General features: G+C 36.0%; 2 protein-coding genes across 2 annotated transcripts in view; one reads left to right on the top strand and one right to left on the bottom strand.

Annotated features, from left to right (window-relative positions):
* Positions 1-16,555, bottom strand: part of LOC120628078 — a 28,869-nt gene extending 12,314 nt beyond the window's left edge. Inside the window, exon 1 of the mRNA XM_039896286.1 lies at positions 16,440-16,555. The gene's annotated coding sequence lies outside the window, so the exon portion shown is untranslated. The remainder of the gene's footprint in view (positions 1-16,439) is intronic.
* Positions 1-24,270, top strand: part of LOC120628077 (flotillin-2) — a 295,888-nt gene that overhangs the window by 179,876 nt on the left and 91,742 nt on the right. The window lies entirely within an intron of this gene.

The following is a 24,270-nucleotide window of genomic DNA, read 5'->3' as shown; positions in this document are numbered from 1 at the left end:
TATTGTTATCCTGCAATCAGTCCTTGACTATGAGCAGATGTGTTCATAGATATTTTTAATTATTTTATGAAAATTTCCCATTGGAAATTGTCATATTGAGGAAAGACTGGCAGACTTCTAATTTAAATTAATTTTAGTCGAATATCGATAGGTAGCGACCAGTAGCGGAAAGAAGGTCAGAAGGTCAAGCGGTACTTCACGCCTGAACAGCTTCTTACCTTGTACCAAGCTCAAGTTCGATCGTGCATGGAGTACTGTTCCCATTTATGGGATGGCTCTGCCAAGTATCAGCTTGATGCCCTGGATTCGGTTGATCGCCGTGCTAGAAGGCTCATCGGTGACCTAGCCAATAAAAAACTTAAGAGTTTGGAACATCGTCGCAAGGTTGCCTGCCTTTCGGTATTCTATAGGATATATTTCGGAGAGTGTGCTCAAGAACTATTTGATCTAGTTCCCCCCTCGCCTTTTTACCATCGAACCCCGAGGCACCGGAAGGATCTGCATCCCTACGTGGTCGATATACCGCGGACGCGTACGAAGCGCTTCGCATCTTCGTTTCTAATTCGCACCGCTAGGATCTGGAATGCTCTTCCAGCTTCCATTTTCCCCAGTTCTTACAACATTAGTACCTTCAAATCAAGAGTGAATAGGCATCTTCTAGGCAAGCGCGCTCCACCTTAGGCTGCATCATCGCTTACCATCAGGTGTGATTGCAGTCAAGCGCTCGTCTATAAATATAAAAAAAAAAAAAAAAAAAGTAGTATATTTAAACACACAATTACATAGTACCTAAGTACTTGTTTTTTTATTCGATCAATCACTCACGTTGTAAGTGATGATATAGTCTGAGATGGTGTAGGTCTACGCAACAACGCACTGAAACAATACATCGCTTAGAGGCACGTCTTTGTCGATGAGGTGGTAACTAGCCGCGGCCGAAGCCTCCTACCAGGACAGACCAACAGAAAACTCAGAAATTATAAATTCCCAAATTGCCCCTGCTGGAAATTGATCCCGGGCCCTTCTACTTTAATTCACAGCGCTGACCGTGGCGCCAGGGAGGTCGTCAAAATACACAATAATTTAAGATTATAAAATGAAAAAGGATCACATACAAAAATACTCACAGAATAATTGCGAACGCTGCATTTTAACGGTAGTCGTTTTATGATTTTGAAGTTGTTCACTGTTTATGTGGTTATCGCCATCATCTCACTACCGTGGAATTCTTATGTACGCATCAAAAGTGCCACCTATGGGCCTACTTGAATAAAGATATTTTTGACTTTGACTTTGACTTTTGACTTTTGACTTTTAACAAGTGTGCATTATTTGCGTTTACTATCTTGAACCTAACGAGGGTGCATAAATCAAAGTATTCTCCAAAATGGCCATAGCACTGCGTATAATTTGTATAATCCGCATGAGAGAAAAAACTGGCTAGGTGCGAGTTGGACTGGCGTAGGAGGGGTTCCGTACCAAAATGCAATTTGAAACACTGCATAATACTAACAATTTATCAAAATACAGCAAAAAAACAATCACGTTTAATTTTTAACTTTTTTATTTTTTTATTTTCATAATTTGTTGTTACAGCAGCAATGTAAACATTAACACGTAGAATAATTACATACATTACATATTTTGTGAAAATGTCTAACTATAGCGGTTCATGAGATACAGTCCGCTGAGCGACTGAAGTTAGCCCTTGAGGACATTCTTACCTGATGCTAAGCAATGATGCAGTATAATATGGTAGCGGGCTGACCTGCTTGGGCCAGTTGATCTAGCTGTTTTACAACCCTGGGTAGTGACCCCCTAGCGAGGCACATGAAGTCGCGGGATTATATTCTACCGGGTCGAGCTCCGGCACCGGCACCGGTGCGTTCTAAGGCGATCCCGCAGCCTCCCAAATATGTGCAGAGGATGGCCACCGAGTTCTTTAGGGGGTTTAAATCCCACATAACCCACATGTATCCTTATTGTAGTCCTTAATATTTATATAGAAAAATCCTATTATAATATTAATTACTACATGATTGCTCAATAAGCTTAGATATGAATTGCTCTAACTTCATAGCTTAATATTAATTCGACTGTGAGATGGTGATAACAAAAAAAAACTGGCTAAGTTTGTTGTTGGCTGGTTTAGACCAGGGCGTGTTTGGAATTAAGTTTTAAGTTAGCGAATGTAGTTATCACCATTCAGTTATTAGTGGTGACATGCCATATGTATGAACGCTTCATAAGTGCCTGTAATAAGGTCTACATGAAAAAAACATTTTTGAATTTTAACTTATCCTTGAAGAAGATTTCCCCATCGTTAACAAAAAAGGGGTATTACAGTTATATTAAACTCACAATCCTAATCAGTTTCTAAGCGACATCGTCCCGGAGGCTGAATCGCTTGGCGGCACGTCTTTAATCAGACGGGTTAGTAATAGAATCCCATTGGCACCCTATACGTTACGGAACTACGGAACCCTAAAAAGTCGTTCGTAATAATTATCGCCTATTTGGGTGTGGCCTACTGCAGCCTATGTGCTGTAACGATAAAAGAGTCTGCATTTAAGCCAGTTGATAAAAATGCGAGTTGCGTATGAAAGCAACTAACGCAATTCGCATTTTTTTTCCATCCATTACTTAACTCCACGCTTATTTACGTTCAGTAAATAAGTTAGTAACTATGCTACGTAATGCCAGTTTGATAATAAATAAGTTATTGCGTTTATTCGACTTTTTTAGCAAATGGGAGTGTCTCCCAGAAAAATATGTATTTTTATAAAACTAAATAAATTTATCTATACTGAGTTTATAGTTAATTTAAATTATCCATCCCCATATATTTTATTTTACTGACTTCAAAACCGTGAAAGAGCTTCTCGCATTCATACCTGTGACGTGTGCATATAACACTTATAAAAAAATAAGCGTAAGCACATTACAACCCACACAAGAGGCCATACATATAGGTCATAAGTCTTATTATTATAAATTGTTTAACACTAGCAAGACAGGCAGACGAGTGCCATGCCCTGAAAAATCTTGAAATCTAATTGGACCCGGTAAGCGGACTTCGGGTCAAATTATGAAATAATCAACCATCCCCGCAAAGGGGCTAAATGCTCGCGCTGCTGCATTTTTCTCACTTTTAGCATCTTTAAATCCATCGAAGGTCCGATTCGAATCATTTATAGGACAATTATTTAGTTGATTACGAAACTGTTTAGTTGGATAAGGATTAATATCGTGACGCTTTAAGTGTGACGCTGTAATATAAGTATGAATGCAAAATTCAGTGCCAAAATGGCTTCAATGGTGATGGCGAAAACAAAATGGATAGCAAAAATAATATCCCCCAATAATTATAAAGATGGATTATACGTGCCCACCTGCCAAGACACGGCATCACGGAATAGGAGAAGTTTACCCCCGTTTTGTATGACAAACCAAAACATTGTCCTGGGAGAAAAATGTCTCCTTCCCATGCTAGAAGTATTGAGTGTGTTAATGGCGTAAATCACTAAGGCCCTGTTTCTGCCCCTTTTGATAAGCGGCGCAAAGCTTATTCACGAATATTAACTTTTTCAATTGACATAAAGTAATAAAGTGACAAAACTTACGTTGATACTTTCAGACACTCGGAAGGTGGTGAAACAGGCCATAAATAAATTACAAATTACACCTTTGTCCATTCAGATTTCTCTGGTTTTAGCCGACCTATATATAGCAAATTAAGCTTAATGTTCTTGGCACGATCTTGTTAATTATGCATGTAAAAAAGGCTCTACGAAGCGAAAATGTTTTAGGACTATGATTTAAACATTTATTTCACTTGCAATTAAGACGGAAGTTCGAGAAAATTTTGTTAGTTAACAATTGTTCAACTTATCGACTTTCTTAAAGTAAAATTTCCAACGGGAATAAATTATTTATAGTGTTCAGAACACACCATAATATTTCCAAATTAAAAAAAATATATATTCAATACCTTAAATAAATTAAGAAACGTGCCGTACTAGCTTTTGACGCCGCGCTTGCAATCTAAAAATGTCGCGCGTGCTAAAAATATATAGAGATGGAAGACCAGGTATTCAGATATTCACTGCAATACCCACAATGTTCAGGATGGCACTTAGATCTTTCATTAATTAATAGTATTATTGAAGCTAAATACCTAGTTTCTTAGCAGTAATTATTTATTATCATGAATATTATTCTTCCTTACGATTAAGGTATTATTTTATAAAAGATATCATTAAAGCCCACCAACCTGCATTAGAGCAGTGTTGTGGGTCTATACTTTATAACCCTGTCTTCCCAAGGAGTAAAATTAAACAACTGGACCGACTCTAATACTGTATATTAAGCTTCTCTATAATTCATATTACTTGTTATCTTTAAATGACTCTACTACTACCATTGATAAAGTGCTGTAATTCCCTATTTCCTAACACGCGCGGACCTATTTTCAGCGTCAAATTAAAATTATAAATAATGGAGATAGAGTTCCGGGAGTTGGGAGTTTTTTATTGTAAATTTCCTCCTCTTTCAGAATATTTTGAAATTTCTTAAATATTAATAGCTTATGAAATATTGGCAAAAACAAAATGCAATTTTCTCATCTTTAATTGTTTATAACTCTTGCAATTGTTTATGTGCTAATACACGCTTTTGGCACATTTTCCTAGGCGCCATTCCGGATCCAATGAGCTATCGCACATAATTTTAAGAGCAGATTCTCTATTTTGTACCATTCAACTTGTCGACTAGACTAAGTACTACGGGTTTATGAAAGTATATTATATGGTTCCTCATAACAAAAATCTAATTTTCTCTCCGTATTTCTCTCTAATCTCCGATTTTTACTGGACTTTCTAGGTGATTATTGATTACACAGACTTTATAACATACTTGAAAAGAACCCATAAAGGGGTGTACGAGAGTACCATATTTTAAGCTTGCAGAGGATACAAGTTTGTATAGAAACAAATTACATATTAAATATAGTACACGGACCGAGTAGGTACACGTCATCGAACGAAGTAAACCTTAATATTAACGCCATCTATTGGTGAGTTTTAACTTTCTGTTTGCGCCATCTAGTGACAAGTAGATGAAAAATGATATTCTTTGCGAGCTATTATATAGATGTCACTGTTTATGAAAAAAGTATTATGTAGAATTTTCATTTTTAATTAACAGTATCATATAACCGTAACCATGCACTAAATGTAGTGAAAATAGTTACCCTACCGTAAAATTTATTTTACTGCCAAGAATGAGTTGCAAGTTATAATAAATTTTGTTAGTTTTTGCACTCGCTCTAGTTTCTTGTAATTAAGCAGTCTCGGTACAGGTGAAACGGAGTTAAGTTAATGTTTGCGTATTCACAAGCATTATTGCTATGACGTCTTACATTGCACCAGAACGCACAGTGGTTCCTCCAAGTAGATTATAGAGTGATAACGTGGAATCATCAAATGGCGCTAAAAGTTCACGAATACCATAACAATTTGAATACTGGCATTTCTGGCACCCATGCTTTTGTGTTGGCAAACCGTGACATACCATTTTGCAACCTTGAAACGCACATAATACATCAAAAATAAGTCGGCTATTATCAAACATAAAGTAACATATAAAACTAGAATGATCTGAATATGGTAAGTGATGATGCAATCTTAGATGGTAACAGATTACCATCTAAGACTGGTAGGCCTTTTTCGGTAGAGAAGAAACTAGCCCCGATCGAGACCAGATCAAGGAAAAATCAGAAAATATAAATTCCCACATATCTCCCGTCGGGAGTCGAACTCCTGACCTTCCAATAATACCACAGCGCTCACTGCTCCGCCATGAGAGGTGGTCTAAAATTCTAAATACGATTCAAGTTTTATAGTCTGACATTCAGTTTGTGGATAATTTTTTTCATGATAAACAATTGAATACGCATTCAATTGTTAATCTTGAAAAAAATTAAAGTACGTAAGACGTAGTTAGAGTAAGTAAGTACTTACTCCAAAGAAAAACCTCTACGATAGAATATCACGCTAGTTTGCTAGACGCGACATATGCAAATAAAGTGTTCAATTATGCAATTACTTTTCCGTCCATTTGATTTAAACATTTATTCATGATTCATAACGCGTGAAAACGTTAACATTTTAGGGTTACCTTATTGATTATATATAATTGTGAACGACGCCATTGGCGTGGTGGGGCAGGAGAGGGCAGCCCCCCAGCACGGCTAGCATGGGCACGAGACTTATTTTCTCCCCGGGGAGGATAACAATGTATCTTCTCCCACAGCTTTATCAACTCTCAGGGCACTGGCGCACGAGTGGAAACAATATCCAAATAATATAATCTATATTATATTCTTTATGTAAATATCCAAATAAATAATAAAGACGGGGTAAACTTCTCCTAATGACATATTTCCATGCTTTAGCAAGTAGACACGTTAATTATATCGCTTGTATGCTAGCTTTGCTGGAAATCTCGCAATAACTACAATACCCTACACCAGAGAAAATTCTGAAATAATGAACCCGAGATCGCCCCCTTACAAGTCCGCAGCGCTAACCACTGCATCACGGAGGTCGTGTTTAAGTAAGCTTCTTAATGCGCATTTGGGTTGTGTGGGGTCTATGATATGTAAATCAAAAATAGAGTAAGTCTAAGAGGTTATAAAATTAGATAATAAAATTGTGCTAGAAGGCGCCGCAAAGGGGGTAAAAATATTTTATTAACATTATAATCAATAAGTTTAAATTAAGGAAGAGCTTGTTGTAAATACGAAACAAATTCTTAAAAAATAACAATGTTTACTAATTGAAAGAAGAGAGCGCGTGCATAATTGTGTTGAACTATTTTAAATGTTATATTTTCGGAGTAAACCATATAATTTTCTTTAAGTACTGCTTTGAAATATGAAGTCGAGATTGAATATTTTTTACCACCAAAGTACTTAAATTTGTTACTAACCGTGTGATGAACTAATTGAAGGTCTTAAATCATATTTTTTTTTCCCTAGTACCGATATGTCACCATTTCAAAGATACAGTGACATATTCCCCTTTTTTTACAATTTGAACTAAGACTTCACCTTAACATATAACATAAACTCATCAAGCTTTTTATACTATCGTCGTCTTACAAGACATGCTTCTCGTAGCAGTCGATGCTATGGTTATTTAAGGACAGCCTTTTACAATGATTCCTATACTTTTATATTAATTACGTACATAATTAAATGTTTATTACGAAAGTAATTCTTTATTGGTTAAACGCAGACGAGCTTCGTTGACTGTATATTTGTTTGTATTACATTTGTTTCGTTAGGTAAATATAATTGATTATGGAAGCTGGGCATTCACTTTCCTGCACAGATTCGATCTTTGCCAGTTTATACCTTCCTCCTTCTGAGTTTCCAAACCTAAATCAAGAAATTTATTCGTTTTTTATTTAGTAATTAGCTGCGCGCTGCGGTATGAGTCCAGTGACGTGCATCTGCATAGAGGGTACGCACAGGCCCACAGCGTATGCAGACAATATAAAATGGAGAAAATCTCCAGTACAAGTTATACAAACTTTAGGGTATGCTTTTTATAACGCTTACAATGCCTATCCTTATGTTTTTATTAACCCGACCTGGAGATTTTTTATAGTTCTCATCGTCTGCCCGCTCAGTATTTAGGACGTGAAGGAATGACGGTATTTGTTGTATAACAACGAATGTTCCTGTGGGAGTTTAATGTTTATACAGGACCAAAGAAGCCTATGCTACTATCCGTTCTTTCTACTTACTCTATACTTATAAAAATCAATTCGATTGGTTGCTTAGTAAGCGCTTGAAGTAGGGAAAAACAAACCAACTTTCGCATTTATAATATAAAGTATAATTTTAGATAATAGTGGTTTAACGAAATTATACGGTTATTCATTATCTACTGAGGCGAATTTTGTCTATAGCCTTTATTAAATAGCTTTCTTGAATTCTTATTATTCTGCAGGCTTCACCGTTAACAAAAATCAAGAATCTCAAGTTGTTTTTATGTAGTCGTGCTAAAATTCAGCCTTGTAAGACCTTCGTCTCTCTACGTCGTGTTCCTCACTGTAAAGTGAGACCTGCGTACAGCATCATCATATCAACCCATTACCGGCCCACTACAAGGCACGGGTCTCCTCCAACAATGACAAGTTGATTTTGAATTTGAATTTTAATTGATTAAAACGCACATAACTCAGAAAAGTCAGAGGTGCGTGCTGGGATTCGAACTCGGCCCCCGAAAGTGAAGTCGAAGTCCTAACCGCCTTCTCGTACAGCATAAATCAACTTAACTCGACTCAAATTCAAGCATTGAAATATGAGTGTTTATCTCATGTGACATAAAATAATATTACCTATTAAGTATATTTTCTTTCCGTCCCACGTCTTGTGATCGATTGTTATAATGTTACGACATGGAAAGTGACGACTGATGACACAATATAAGTAGGACACGGTTATTTCAAAAATGCTTATTCATTCTGTTTTTAATAAGGTAATCAAAACGTGTAGAAGCCGTGACGGTTTGGCGGGGGATTTATACGATTTTTTGTCTAAAGTGAGCTCCGATAGACTGATCGAAATCAAAAATAAATAAAACAAATTAATGAATATACTACGACAATACACACATCGCCATCAAGCCCCAAAATAAGCTAAGCTTGTGTTATGGGTACCAAGATAGCTGATGAATGTTTTTTCACGAATATAATACACATAAATACTTAAAATATACAGATAAACACCAAGACACTGAAAAACATCCATGTTCATCACACAAACACTTTCCAGTTGTGGGAATCGAACCCACGGCCTTGGACTCAGAAAGCAGGGTCGCTGCCCGTTGCGCCAATCGCCGTGGTCTTATTGGCCGGAGGTTTCAGGTTCGATTTCCGGCAGGGCAATTTGGGAATTAATAATTTAAGAATTTTTCATAACCACAAAGTCGTGCCGCCAAGCGTTTAAGCGTTCCGGCAGGATGTCGCGCAGAAACCGATTAGGTTAGCCCGCTACAATCTTAGACTGCATCATCACTTAACTCCATGTGAGATTGTAGTCATGGGCTTACTTCTGTGTTAATATTAATAACTGTGACTAGTTCTGACCAATGTTAGGCGCGACGTGCTAGTTGCTATTTACCGTTTTGATAAAAGCCTCTAAATTACAACCCTATGTCGTATTTGATCGTTCTCGACGATACGATGGCGGAGCCAAGTAATAAATCTGAAATTAATTTTGTTACTCGTTACGTTTTTGTTGTTATCTCGCGCGCACAGTCTCGCCTCTAATTAATTAGATTAAAATTACATTGTTACGACGAAAGCTTATAAATCGTGTCGGTCGTATTTTATTTAGGAAGTGATTTATTTCTGCGAATCTGTAGGTACTGTGTAGAGAGAGTGTTTGATGAACGAATTCAAAAAAATAACAACTCGATGCGAATTCGATTTTATTTTAGTGCATACATCATAATATCAACTAATGCTTAAGCACAGCCTAAACGGGTGTTTAGCATCTTATATATCAACGGGCGATAGCGTAGTGTTTCTGACCTCGGCTCCAGTTTTGGAAGGCCGAGTTCGAATCCCAGCACGCATCTGTGCACGGTAACATTATGAGGAAACCTGCATGCCTGAGAGTTGTACCCTGTACGCACGTTTTGCTCCGGAACCAGAGCATCCTCAGGAGATGTTGACTTTACAATAATTGTTAAGAAACAACATTCTAATCAACTTTGCCGAAGATCTGTTTGGTGTGGAGTATAAGGATTGTAGGAATTATAAATTACACCATACAGATTCTCCTGCTTTTCGCGGACTATAGCAAATTAAGCTTAATTTTCATAATATATCATGGATTTCCGCAAAGTAACGCTGCTTCTATCCAATATAACTGAGAGTGCGAAGTCCAACAATCCGCAGTGGCACGGCGTGGTGGACAACGGCCTTCCCTTCTCATCGTGGGAGGAATTTCGTGCCCTGTAGTGGGTAATGGGTTGATATGATGATAATAGTTAAACAGATGGATGGATAAATTTTAGTTCTGAAAAAAAATCAACGCGGGTACAACCGCGGGGTGCAGTTAATATTTTAATAAATTATGTTTCGTTAGAAAAGAGCCAATTTTAAGATATATTAAGTTTAACGACTCTAATATACAACAATTTCGTTCTAGTATAATATTTTGTAATAATTCCTTTGGTAATACATTTTATAGTCTCATAAAAGTGATAACCCTGGAAATGGATTATTTTAAATAGGTTTTTACTAGAGCAATAAGGAACGAATTCAAACCTACATATAATAAACTCTCAATCCAGAGTTTACGCAATAATGTTGATACTCGATGTTATTACAAATTACAGAATGTCGTCAGAAAATATTTTTACAAATAGTGAGAATAACTGCATCATCTTATGGTAAATGAAGATTTCGAAGATGAGTAAATTTGAAATAGGTATGACAGTTTATTACCTATAAAACATAACCTAATTTCGAAATAGTTGAAGGGTGCATAAGTTTATTTCATAAGAACTTACCCCGTTAAAATATAAAATCAAAAGCTTATTTATTTTTCCATACAAACTGATTCTAAACTTTCTATGAGTTTACTTATGAAAACCCTATTGAAGATAAAAGACCGAAACGTTTATAGTACCTATCTACGCTACGCGAAGCGTACTTAATAAAGTGACAGAAGTCACTTGATTTTAATTTTGTATAGGGATAGGGTTGTATCTGATTCCTTTCAGTAGTTTACTCAAAAACTATTGACGTTTCGGTTTCACAGATAAGTCTCAGAGACTGTAAATAATGTACCTCTAAAACCTGTGAAGTAATCTTTCGGTTTTCATTTAGAGTTGTATGTATATGTATATGGAATAAGTACTAAAAAAAGTGATAAACATTCATCAAAATATACAAACGACCTCTAACCGTATAAACCACACTAAACTTATTACACTATCGTCCTTCGTATATTCTATTACCATTACGAGTTAGCCCTAGACAAACTAGGCAATCTTAAATAGCTATATTTGCTAATTGATTATTCTATAAAAATGTACCTCTAAATCATGTGAAGTAATATTTCGTTTTCATTTGCACGTTGTATACGCCTAATTTCTTAGTGGCTCTATATCGGAACTTAGCTTAATTGTTTTACATGTGCAAAACCAGAACGTTTTTAGCCGGTAGGGTTGACTGCTGTTTGTTTTATTGTAACGCGTATCATTCAATAACCATTATATCTGTTGATACAAACTTTCGCTGTTCAATTGCATATTTAGCAATGTACTCTACATAGTTTAGATGTTTTTATTTTCACATAAATAATATTTTATGTGATGGCAGATTAGAAATAATTGTCATTATTTCTCTTCTTCCCGCGGGTGTCGTACGACGCGACTAAGGGAATATTACGGTGAGTGGGCAGCAGCGTCCCCTGTACTACTCCTATCATCTGCTGCGTTGACCAAAACCGTTTCCCCAGCGTGGTGGTGATTGTGGGCATACCCCCTCGTTGGGAGAGGCCTTTAGTCCAATGCTGTTTAATATGATATTGATTGAGTGATTGAATAATTTTAAAGGCAAAATTTTAAGTACATTAGATCAAGATTTGACCGCCGACTGGCACAGTCGGCAACGACCCTGCTTTCTGAGTCCAAGGCCGTGGGTTCGATTCCCACAACTGGAAAATGTTTGTGTGATGAACATGATTGTTTTTCAGTGTCTGGGTGTTTATATTTATACTATAAGTATTTATGTATATTATTCATAAAAATATTCATCAGTCATCTTATAGTACCCATAACACAAGCTATGCTTACTTTGGGGCTAGATGGCGATGTATGTATTGTCGTAGTATATTTATTTATTATTTAAGATTACTATTCGCAACAATTAGAATTGGACTTAAGTTAAAATGTTATTTTTTGGAGTACGAAGTAATTGTCTTCACCCCACCTTTCTAATATTATTCGGCCATCAATTGCTTTTTATCTGGTCTGGACATTAATGTTTCAGTATTAAGTTAGAGACGTGTACATTTACGCCTGAAATATATATATATATATAAATGAAATTCTTTTCGTTAGTCTCACTAAAACTCTAGATCGGCTGGTCCGTTTTGGCTAATTTCACTCTTTTAACATTCGTGTAAGTCCAGGGAAGGTTTAAACGGTGAGGAAAATACTAAAAACGGCAGTTGTATACATATTTCTTCTGTAGGCGTACTGAAGTACACAAAAAAAATTCATCGTTCCTGGATGGTTGGATTGGACTCGGTAGGTTGCGCTGCTTTACCGGGTTAACCGGGTCCACTAATTAATAATAAAATCGAAAATTTAAGATCACAGATGGAATATAATATACTGGTGCTATTCTTCTTCTACTTGTTCCCTTTAAATAGCAATACTAAATTGTATCGCTGAGCTAAAGATTTTGGAATAAATTGATTATTATTAATATCGATACCGTTACACAATTTTGCAAATTAAGTGTTTCAATAAGGTACTGCTTACTTATATCTGTAATGTACAAATAATACTATACTAAAACACATGTTTACAAACGGAAGTGAAACGTACATGTGAACTTACATTGTGTACCTACTTATGTTAAAGATTATGTAAGTTATTTTGTTCTAAGGCATTCGTATGTATTACGTTGGTATTGACAGTTTTAATAGGTATTCGTTAAGTGTTATGATAAAACGTTCTCTTATAGGACCTTTAAATGTATTAGTACGAGTAGGTAAGTTATATGCCACCAAAACATTTTCATGTATAATGTTGGCAAAGTGCACTTTTTATAGGCTAGGTGATTTTATTTTGACATTTTTAATAATAACATTGTGTACCTACTTATGTTAAAGATTATGTAAGTTATTTTGTTCTAAGGCATTCGTATGTATTACGTTGGTATTGACAGTTTTAATAGGTATTCGTTAAGTGATATGATAAAACGTTCTCTTATAGGACCTTTAAATGTATTAGTACGAGTAGGTAAGTTATATGCCACCAAAACATTTTCATGTATAATGTTGGCAAAGTGCACTTTTTATAGGCTAGGTGATTTTATTTTGACATTTTTAATAATTTTCCGTGCCGTGTGGTGACGGGAGGATATAATACATTTGTTGCCACCCCTCTTCTTGTCATATGACTCGCACTGTCAAAAAGTTATCAGATCTCATGTAATGCCAACGCACTCTACAAGGCTTTACTTCACAAACCCTACAGCTTAGTGCGAATAGTACATACCGATTTTCAGCTCTCTAGGGCATTCGGAAATACCCGAAGAATTTTGGTGATCACCTGTGAGTCAGATGCTATTTTTCTGTCCGTCTGTCTGTCCTAGCTGAAAAACTGAAAACTACCGAACAGATTTTCATACGGTTTTCAGTACGCTGCGAAAATGATTGATAATTCATGAAAATAATGTACTACATGTTTAAAGTAATCATAATTACCTACAAATAAGTCCGGGAGGCTATATTGAGGCAACTGTTGAGCCACAATAACCGCTTTTTGTTATAATTTCTCAGTCAAAACACGGGTAAAATTTAAAGATGGTGACATTCCTATCATGATATAAATCCCTATCCAATTAATAGTTTTATAATTAAAATTTATTATGTACCTGCAAACTCCTGTTTAAATTATTCAAATATAGCTATCGTTTAGAAGTTACGATGGGTATAGTAATGCTAAAAGTAAGAAAAATGCAGAGGGCCGTCCGGCCGCAAATTATATAGTTTGCAAATAAAACTAGACCCGGTAGGTGGCGCTGCAGTTAGGTTCTTGATTTTTCAAGATATTAAAACCGATAATAATCGATTTGATGCAGACTAAGTTGCGCGGGTCAGCTAGTAGCAAAATAAAGGTGCTTGTACATTGTGTGTTTAAAAGTCTAAGTTAGATAACTCAATAATTTTAACTATACTAATATAATAAAGTCAATAGAACACACTAAGAGAGTAAGGTTCTCTGCGAAACCTGACTTGCTCTAGCTCTTCACATTATAAAACCAAGTTGCTAGAGGATGTATGAGATTTAAAAAGAGGAGGCAGTGCCGCTGGAATTGCCGAACGTCCGTCCGTTCCAGGTTAACAGCGCGTTGGTCGGTGGGCGGTGCGTGCCTATGAAAAGCAATTGCGCAAAAATTAAATTAATAACTACAAGATGACCCAGTAGCAGTAATAGTATTGCACCCGAGCGAAGCCAGGGCGAGTCCCTAGTTGTATATACTCGTATATATATTATCAAACCCCTTTAAAAAATGGAATTCAATTCAGATTCTTATTTTTACGTTTTGTCACGTCCGAACTCTGTTATTCATAAACCGATTTGGAAAATATTTTTTTTTGTTCAAAACAGTATACTTCCCAAGCATTATCATCATAGTTATCAGGTTAGGCTCTATTGCTAATATACTGAATAAATCATTTAAATGAAGCACTTAAATATCAAGCATTTTAAAAAGTCTTCTTTACTCATGTACCTGCGATTTCACTGCTAAACTGATCTAAGTGAATTTTACATAGAAATAGCATCCGGAAGACGGGGACCTATATAATAATTTTTATTATATGGGGCCGGATTTTTAAAAGACTACGCGGACGGAGTGAAATTAATCAAACTGCCTGCGTCTGTGTGGAATGGAACGCAACGATTATGTCTAGGTTGGAGCACATTTGCTTGAAAAAGTACTTGCCTTTAAGGTACTGATATTGTACGCGGCAGCAAGCAAATATGCCGGGAGAGAGTTCCACACAAGTATTCAGTTTTTATTTTTTTATTTTGTTTTACATCTGCAAACAGTCATCATAATATAATCATAATATGTGCTGGGTGACTTGTGGGCAGTATCAGCTGAGGGCGCCATCGCCTGGACGTCAAAAGAACACGTCAAATCCTTAGGAACTGAGGAGCCTATAGAAAATGCTTCTACTATAGGTCCCTCAGGGACCTCAGGCTAGTATTAGAAATCATTCAATGCCAGACACTTATAATGATAATCCGAGTAACATTTCCCAGGCAAGCCTTTGCCTGGAACCAATGGCGTGCACAGGGTTTTATAATGTATGCATAAATTCATATTCAAAAAATTCAAATTCAAATTCAAATTCAAAATGCAAATTTCAAATTTGGGTATGCAGTGATTTTGTGCATGTATAAAGTGCACGCAGTGCAAGGTTAAAACCAACCTGCATGGCTAACATGGGCAGAAGACAAAAATTATATCCCCGATTAAATCCCTTGACTAGGGATATAATTAACGTGTCCATCTGCTAAAGCAAGGAAGCATGGAATATGATTATTTGGATATCATTTCCACTAGTGCGCCAATGCTCTGAGAGTTGATAAAGCTACAAACAAGAAGATACATTTTGATCCTTTCCCCGGGGAGTTAATTGTCTCCTGCCCATACTAGCCGTGCTGGCGGTACACTATTGCCGGCGCAGAGGATTGGTATTACCAGGAGTAAGTTTAAGCGCTTTGCCGCAGATAATTTGCAATGGAGAAGCATTGTGTCTGCCCTTTGCCCAAAAGGAGTGACATAGGACCCAAAGAGACAAGACAGTCTTTAATGTGTTAACACGGTTTTTATACTTGGAAGATTTTGCCTAGCAATTTTATACGAATGCATCTTTGCTACCCGGTTACTTTCTTAAGCCATAATGATCCAAACTTCGAAGTTGCCAACCTACCTCTAGTTTGGGACATGCGCTGTATGACTTTAACCTTTTTAAGATGGATAAGGTCTGGCGTTCATGGCTCTTAGTCCAGAATATACGGTCTCGATAGTTCACGCGTTTGACGTTTCTGTCGTTTTAAAAATTGAATGTAATCGTGACGTTACGTGTTCATTCCGAGTTAAAACCATAAATAATTTAAACATACTGCTCCGTTGCATGTGAGTTGAAACTCTTTGCTCTCGCTTTCTTGTTTTTTTTTCTTTTTAGGGTTCCGTACCCTAAATTAACCCTTTCCGTTCGTTTTTCGTTCGTTCCCCTTTTATAACCATGTAGTTTCCACCTGCCCTTTTGCTTAAGCCCTTTAACTCGGTAATGCTTTAAGGTATAAAGGTTTATACCTAAGCTTAATTATTCAAGAGTCATTTCTACTAATTTATGGTATCTAAAGTTTAAAACTTGACAAAAAACTATTTTCACCTTTCATGAGCGATACTTACTTCATAATAGTTTATTTAATTTCAGTTATAATTAACAATATATAAAAATAAATGACTGTTTTCTTTACAAGAAAAAAAAAAATCTCGCCAAGATATGAACACGAATAGGTATACCTAATCAACGTTAATCACACGACTGAATTAATACGACTTTCATTATAGTTTCACTAAAGTCACATTTTACTTACTGAAATAGAAAAATGGCGGAGAACACGCCAAGATCCAAAGAGTGTTTTTCAAATGCACCACATGATTCGAAGTTCGAAATCGAGAGTTTTACGAGTACTCTGCGCGCGCGCCGCTCTGCCACTGCGCGTGTGAGACGCCGGACCGTCTCACTCCTACTCTAAGTACTAAGAAGACTTCTTGTACACCGAACACGTATATATCAATTTTTATTGCTGAGTATGTGGGTAACACTGAGTCTCTGAGTTTAACGACTCTTGCGCTAAAGCCACGGCTTTAGTGTATGTGTTCAAATAAACAAACGCCGCATAATGGTAAGCGTAAAACTACCATTTTACGAGGGCGAACAAACATATTATATTATTTTTATCTTTTTTATAATTGATAGTAATAATTGAAAGACTAAGCAGATGTCCCACCTGATGCTAAGTGTAAAACCGTAGCCTATAAACAGACCAACACTTCGAAGGGCATGTAAGGAACTCGTCCTGCAACGTGCCGCCCTGTGTCCATGAACCTGAGGTTTAGGTGTTAAGCCTCACCTGTAAGCTAATCCGCTAAGCCGAATTATTGCTATTACAGAATTGCAATAATGCTGCTTGGCGGCATAAATAAGCATGGTGGTAGTACTTCCCCGGACGAGCTGTCAACGAGCTATCTGCTAAAAATAAAGCTGCCTATAAATATTTACTCTTTTTTGTCCACATCCCAGGCGCACAAGTGCTGTGGTGCTAAAAAGTCGGTGGTGCCGGTTTCTGTCCCCGAGCAGTGACTATTTGGAAATATAATGGACCATAAATTCTGATATAAGAAAAAGTTTTTTTTCGTTTCTGGTCTAGTGGAAAGCTTTTACCGACAAATGTGCCGCTAAACGTTCTAGTACGACGCTGCGTGGAAATGAACCATTTTGCTTCGCTAAAGCAAATCAATTACTGGTTTATCATTTCAAATTGTGACGAAATAAATATTTTATTAGCTTAAAAATAACATAATGGTTATTATTAGATGATAAAATAACAGTAAAAAACCCTTTTGCACACGAGTTTTCTATCACTGGTAAAAATATAACGACGTATTCCGTGTTTGTAGCATACCTACCTACTAGGATGTCAGGCTGTTGATTGCAATCCGGCACTGTTCGGACTTTAGCTACTCTGGTTGCAGTAAAGAAATAAACCAAATACGTGTCGAATTCAATAATTCCATAGCTCGCTATAATGCCTTGTAATGTTACAATGCTAATATCTGTTACTATTGGCTAATTTTATGGTACTCTCGCTCGCATTGCGTATTTTAGCCAATAGTTGAACAGTCTCGATCGACTAAAGAGTGAAATGCGATTGTCACATTTTATCACTAATTATTTATATGCCTCCTTAATTTTTTAAATTGAATTGTCTTCTAAATGCATTTTTAAACGACTTCCTTCAAAAAGGAATAGGTTTATCAATTGGGTTGTATTTTTTATGTTTCTTCTGGCATAGTTTTGTCATTTACTAACTAGAATACGTATGAATACTCGTAGTTTATGTTCTTTTAACCTAATTTAGCCAAACCTGCATGATTTTTCGAGAACTTCTTCTACGGTTATCAGTACGTATTTCTTATGTTGATATTATCTGATCCGTACAATAAATTATTGGTAGCGCACCCCTAACCAACCTACCTCATACTTATAGTTACTTCCTGCAATCATATCAGGAGTCAAATAGAAAGCGTAATTCACTCGAAAGTGATCTTGATTTGAGTAAACATGTTAAATTGATTTTTATCACTCGCATGAAGTTGCGTGAACAGTATCTAGTCTAATATAAGTTGTTATCTATATTGTAAAACACGATTTATTACTAGGCATTTGTCTTGTAAATTAAGTGACGGGAATCACTAATAAAGTTTGTTTGTTTCAGGTAATTTATCACCATCATTTGCCTCACTAGTAACGGAGCACGTCTCTCATGGAAGATTGGAATAAGGTTTTATAATGTATATAAGTATATAGCTTCTGGTTTAAAACAGTTTACAAATTGCAAATTTTTGACGACATTCTTGGCGCAGCCGTTGGCGCTTTAGTTTTACGTGAGATGTCCCGGATTAGATCGCCGGCAGGGGCAATTTAGGAGTTTAAAATTTGTGAATTTTCACATGACATACCTACAGCTTCCGCTTATTAGACATAACACTCGTGATGCATGCGTATGGCGAAGAAAGTACGCTTACTTGACTTCTCAGTAAGGATCACAGGATAATTTATCCGTGATCGCGATGCTGTCCTGACAATGTCGCCATTTGCTACGGGATCAAAGGCGTTCTATCTACTGTATCCCTATCTTTATACAGTTGTGTAAGGTCTAAGCCCTAATTTTCTATCGCCTTCGAGACAAAAGCGTGTGAGACAGAGCCTGTGTGTGTATGACATTGATGATATGAAATACAATGGAAATGCATCAAAATGCTATTTAATTTTCCTGGATGCAAATAGACGTATTGGGCCTTGTATTCTTAAGTAGAAATAGTTAAGCAGTGTTTTGTCAAACTTCACCTGAGAGCACCTTTCAAATTTAAGAGTGTGATAAAACAGTGAATACTTATTCCGACGTTACTCCACGTTTTTGGGAGACCCTTAGGTTTCGTTAAGAAAAACACTGTACATATACGATTACCAGAAAAATCTGTATTGTGCAATTTTTAATTTCTTCCATCTTTATCTTCTTCCCAGTTGGTTCGCTCTTGTCAGAGCAGGCGTGATCGTCACTTAAGTGTTGTGGCACGCTTTAGAACTAGGCTATCAACTGCAAAAAATATTATTCAAATCCGGTTGTCCGAGAGATTATCGCGTTTAAACAAACAAAAACTAACTCTTAAACAGTCATATTTTTACTACTAAAAAACTACAACTATAAGTATATAGTTTTAAAACAGTAAACTTATTGATTTAAAACTATAACCTTTATTTCTGGAATATTAAAGTACCTATGTCATTTAAAGTTAGTAAAAATATGACCGAAGAGTTAGCTTTTATTTGTTTAAACGCGTTAATCTCTCGGACCGGCAATAAACTTATTGTTTTAAAAACTATAACCTTTATTATTGGACTTGCAACTGAAAGTGGCTACTCAGATTCCAGTTTTTAGATATCCAGTAGTAGGTAATATTATAAGGTTTACGGAAGGTATTTTTTTTATATATTGGTTACATGTGCGTACATCACGGAGAGCTATCTACAGCTTGGTCAAGTTGGTAACATTGTGCGAACTTTAACGTGATTTAAAGTGACATAAATAAGTCGTTAGTATTATTTGGATTTATAAAAGCCGGCCAATATGATTGCGTATTTGATGATACCTAGATGGCGGTTAGTCCTATTACCTTTAGCATTTTGTCCAAATGTGTAATGCTAATGACTATGCAAGTTATGTAATAATAAAATAGTCACACTTTCAATACTTAAACTGTTAAGTATTGAAAGTGTGACTATTTTATTATTCCTCGGTCTCAATCAAAAGCCTATAGGAGTCCACTGCCGAATTTAAGGCCTTTTCTAACGGGAGAGTTTGCTTATAATAAAGTTTGCCAATAAATCACTGTCGCGATCAAAGTCTTCGATCCACTGTATCTCTTCTTTAACTATACTGTGGTGTAAAGTCTAAGCCCTTATTTCCTAGCGCCTGTGAGAGAGAAGGCCTGTGCGGAGCCATGGGATGAATATTAATCGGTTAGATGACAATGATGACATATCCTGTGATCGCGATGTTGTCCTGACGATGTCGCCATTTGGTACACTGGCCTCCTAAGTACCTAAGGATCACAGGTTACACTGTCGTGATCAAAGGTTTCGATCTACTGTATCTCTTCTTTAACTATACTGTGGTGTAAAGTCTAAGCCCTTATTTCCTAGCGCCTGTGAGAGAGAAGGCCTGTGCGGAGCCATGGGATGAATATTAATCGGTTAGATGACAATGATGACATATCCTGTGATCGCGATGTTGTCCTGACGATGTCGCCATTTGGTACACTGGCCTCCTAAGTACCTAAGGATCACAGGTTACACTGTCGTGATCAAAGGCTTCGATCTACTGTATCTCTTCTTTAACTATACTGTGGTGTAAAGTCTAAGCCCTTATTTCCTATCGCTTGTGAGACAGAAGGCCTGTGCGGAGCCAGGGGATTGATATTATTCTGTAAGATGACAATGATGACATATCCTGTGATCGCGATGCTGTCCCGACGATGTCGCCATTTGCTACGGGATCAAAGGCGTTCTATCTACTGTATCCCTATCTTTATACTGTTGTGTAAGGTCTAAGCCCTAATTTTCTATCGCCTTCGAGACAGAAGCGTGTGAGACAGAGCCTGTGTGTGTGTATGACAATGATGATATGAAATGAAATACAGTGGAAATGCATCCGAAATGCTATTTAATTTTCCTGGATGCAAATAAACGTATTCGGCCTTATGGTATAAAGTCGGAATAGTTAATCAGTCTTTTCACTCTTCAACTGAGAGAACCTTGCGAATGTACGTGTAATACTAATTCTGACGTTATTCCACGTTTATTTGTAAGAACCTTAGGATTCGTAAAGAAAATCATATTATATTAATTTTATTATGGTTTGATGTTTAACTATAATATTAAGTAAAAATAATTGTATCATGTTCACTTTATGGATCGTCATAACAATTTAACGTATGCTTGTCATGGTCAGGCGCAGATCTCAAGTGAAAGTCGGAGTCTCTGTATCTACGAGTAGCAGAGATTGCCGTGGTGTTTGCCGTCAAAACGCATTACTGTTTTAAATTTATATGCACGTATAAAAGCCTATAGCGCGGCGGTAAAATTTTCGCTGATGTTATTAGTTCTACCAATATACTGCTGTATTTAATTTGTATCATAATGTTCTATTATTTTTTTTTTATAATCAGGTTTCAGTAAGACCCGCTTATAGGTAGGTGTGTGTTTTTTTCGGTAATGTTTATGCATATTTTATAGGGTAAAGTTTTCTGAGCGTTTTTTTTTTTATGGCTTCATAATGGTGTTAAAATGTATTGGATATCAGCCGATGAAGATATCCGGAGTTTGAGAACAATAGACTTCTTAATATATTTAAAAATGAATCATTCGCAGTTAGAATAGAAGTTATTTTCATAATAATTTGATGGAGAGTTTCTTTTTTTGCATCTTACTAATTTTAATAGGTATTTCACTTGTATGTTTCAGAAAAACTTTTCTTCTTTATGATTTTGATATCCTATTTTTTTAATCTCAGAACTAAATCTCTATCATCATCATGATGATATCAACCCATTACCGGCATACTAAAGGGCACACGGGTCTCCTTCCACAATGAGATGGGGTTAAGGCCGTAGTCCACCACAGTGGACTAAATCTCTACAGTTTATGATTATTTGTTTGAAATACCTTGCTTTTGTAATAAAACACACTTCTTGCACATTTTGATTTGCATGTTCGAGATTCTACGTTTAACATAGTAATATACAAGTTTTCGTGGTATTACCAGTTCTTAGGATGAACCAGCTCAATTATGTGTGTTTTGTAATAGGTGGTCGGCATCGTTTTTGTTGTGGTTACATGTCTGGCATTAATTTATCTATGTAGTTCTACTGCATACTATATTTTATTATGCTCGGATTGTATCGCCCATAGCGCTTGTCGAGTGGAACTGTTCTGTTCCTTCTATGATATAATTTTTTAGTGGTTATAGAATAATACCGGTATAGAGCAGTTACATCACAGTGGTTAGATAGAGCGTGACATTCTTAATGCGTGTAAATGTATGGCATCATATCACTTTAAAGTTTTCTGTGAGAAAATTCGCCTCGAATTAACCGATTTTTTTTTTAACAACTAAGAAGCAAGAAGTAAATACTTAGTAGTAAATATAGTTGTAAGTGACAATGCAGTCTAAGATGGTAGCTGACTAACCTGTACGAGATTATAAAATTGTTATATGCACCAAAGCCCCCCTGTAACCTGTGTATCCCTCGACGAACCTATGGGCGAGCGTGATAGTACGGAATGCGCTTGGGTTTTCACCGCACTCTCGCCAAACATAACATAATGTACGTAGTACATAACATATTTTTTTGAGTAACTTGTGTTTAGAAATATTTTCGCTAGTTATACGGCCAATAATTATACAGACTTTTTAATGTTTATTTCGAATCTTCAAACGAGAAACGTTGCTCGGTGGAGTATTTGTTACAATTATATTACTATGTAGGTACTTATATAAAATATAGTTTATTGTGTATGTAGGTAGATGCATCAGAATATTAAAGTCTGCGCTAGTGAATTAGGAAAACCCCTGTAATGCTAGTCGCAAGTTGAAAATAATAAATAAATAAAAAAGTGTGTGCGTGTAACCTTTACGCGCGATTGAAGTAAATCTTTTATTATTATTTATTGATGAAAGAGTAAAATATTCCTGGGACTCCGCCATTTCATTTAATATTCTATTTTAAATTGATTAATATCACTTTCACATTTTATAAATATTTTCATTTGTTAAATAGAATAATTGAGAGTAGAAAATTGAAGGTTAGATCGGCACATGTCAATATAACCTTGTCATTATCAAGTATCTATATTTAGAGATTTTCTAAAAACTTTGCAATTTAAATTTTTTTTTTTATAACTGTTGAATTTTTATTCATTTTGTTATTCACAATTGATCCGTTTGAAAATATTGGAATTAAATAATCCTAATTGATTATGATATTTGCCACTAGCTGGCGTATAAGTCAAGAAGCATGGAGTATATGACATATATGCCGACACCTACTAACGACGTATCCAAATTATTATTTTTAAATAGCGGAAACTACACAGAGGTCTGACGTAAGCGTTACTTCCGTCAGAAAATAAATCTGAGTTACTCTCTAGTCGCGCCTAAAGAAGTTTTATTTCAATAAATATATGAAACCATGATGTCCATTCTCGTCGTATTAGCTAACGCCGAGCCCCTTTAACATCTGAAATGATAGACATCACTGCTTCCTTGTTGTATGAATAGATTGTACAGCAGTAGCTAAGTTTTTGATCATATCGGTTTTAACCTTTGGCTAGAAACCGTTGATTTAAATGGCAATGTCTTGTCCTCTCTTATTCAAACATATCTAAATGCTGTCGATAGATGTTATGTCTAGCAATTGTGACCTTTGCCCTTAGTACAAATTTGCATGATCTCGAATTACTCTTGAGTTGCATCTACAGAAAGCGTTTCTATCAAAAATGTTATGTACCTACTTTATTGGGTACATACCTATATGGATCTTGTACTATTAATGAAGCATATATTTTTATTACTTTTTTGCATTATTGTAGGAACGCCATTCGGATTATTGGATAGAAGCAGGCGTTACTTTGCGGATATATTATGAAAATTAAGCTTAAGTTCTTTTCGCGGAGTATAACAAATTAAGCTTAATTTTATAATATTCTATTCGGATTTAAAAAATCTTTTATTTTAGCTGTGCAAAAGAAATATGAAATATTTTATTATATTAATATCTTTTTTTTTAATAAATAGCCTGCAATAGCTTTTAAAAATTATTGTGTTAGGCAAGGTTATAGGCTTTAACATCATTATCAGGAGCCTATCAAAATCATCCTATCATAGCCTATCATATCGCGAAATATACGAAGCGGCGGGTCGTAATTAAAAATGTTAAAAACGTACTAAGAATAATATATCAGAATTTAAGTACGGGAACCTCTATGATAAATCTACAGTAATAGGGCTTTTAAACGCTGACACACTTCGTAATACCGTTACTCAAGAAACCACTAAATTTTTTGACATGTGCAAACTTGTA

Source organism: Pararge aegeria, chromosome 12 (assembly GCF_905163445.1).
Source record: "Pararge aegeria chromosome 12, ilParAegt1.1, whole genome shotgun sequence".
Lineage (NCBI taxonomy): Eukaryota > Metazoa > Arthropoda > Insecta > Lepidoptera > Nymphalidae > Pararge > Pararge aegeria.
The sequence above is the reverse complement of the archived record's forward strand: the minus strand, read 5'-3'. Positions and strand labels throughout refer to the sequence as shown.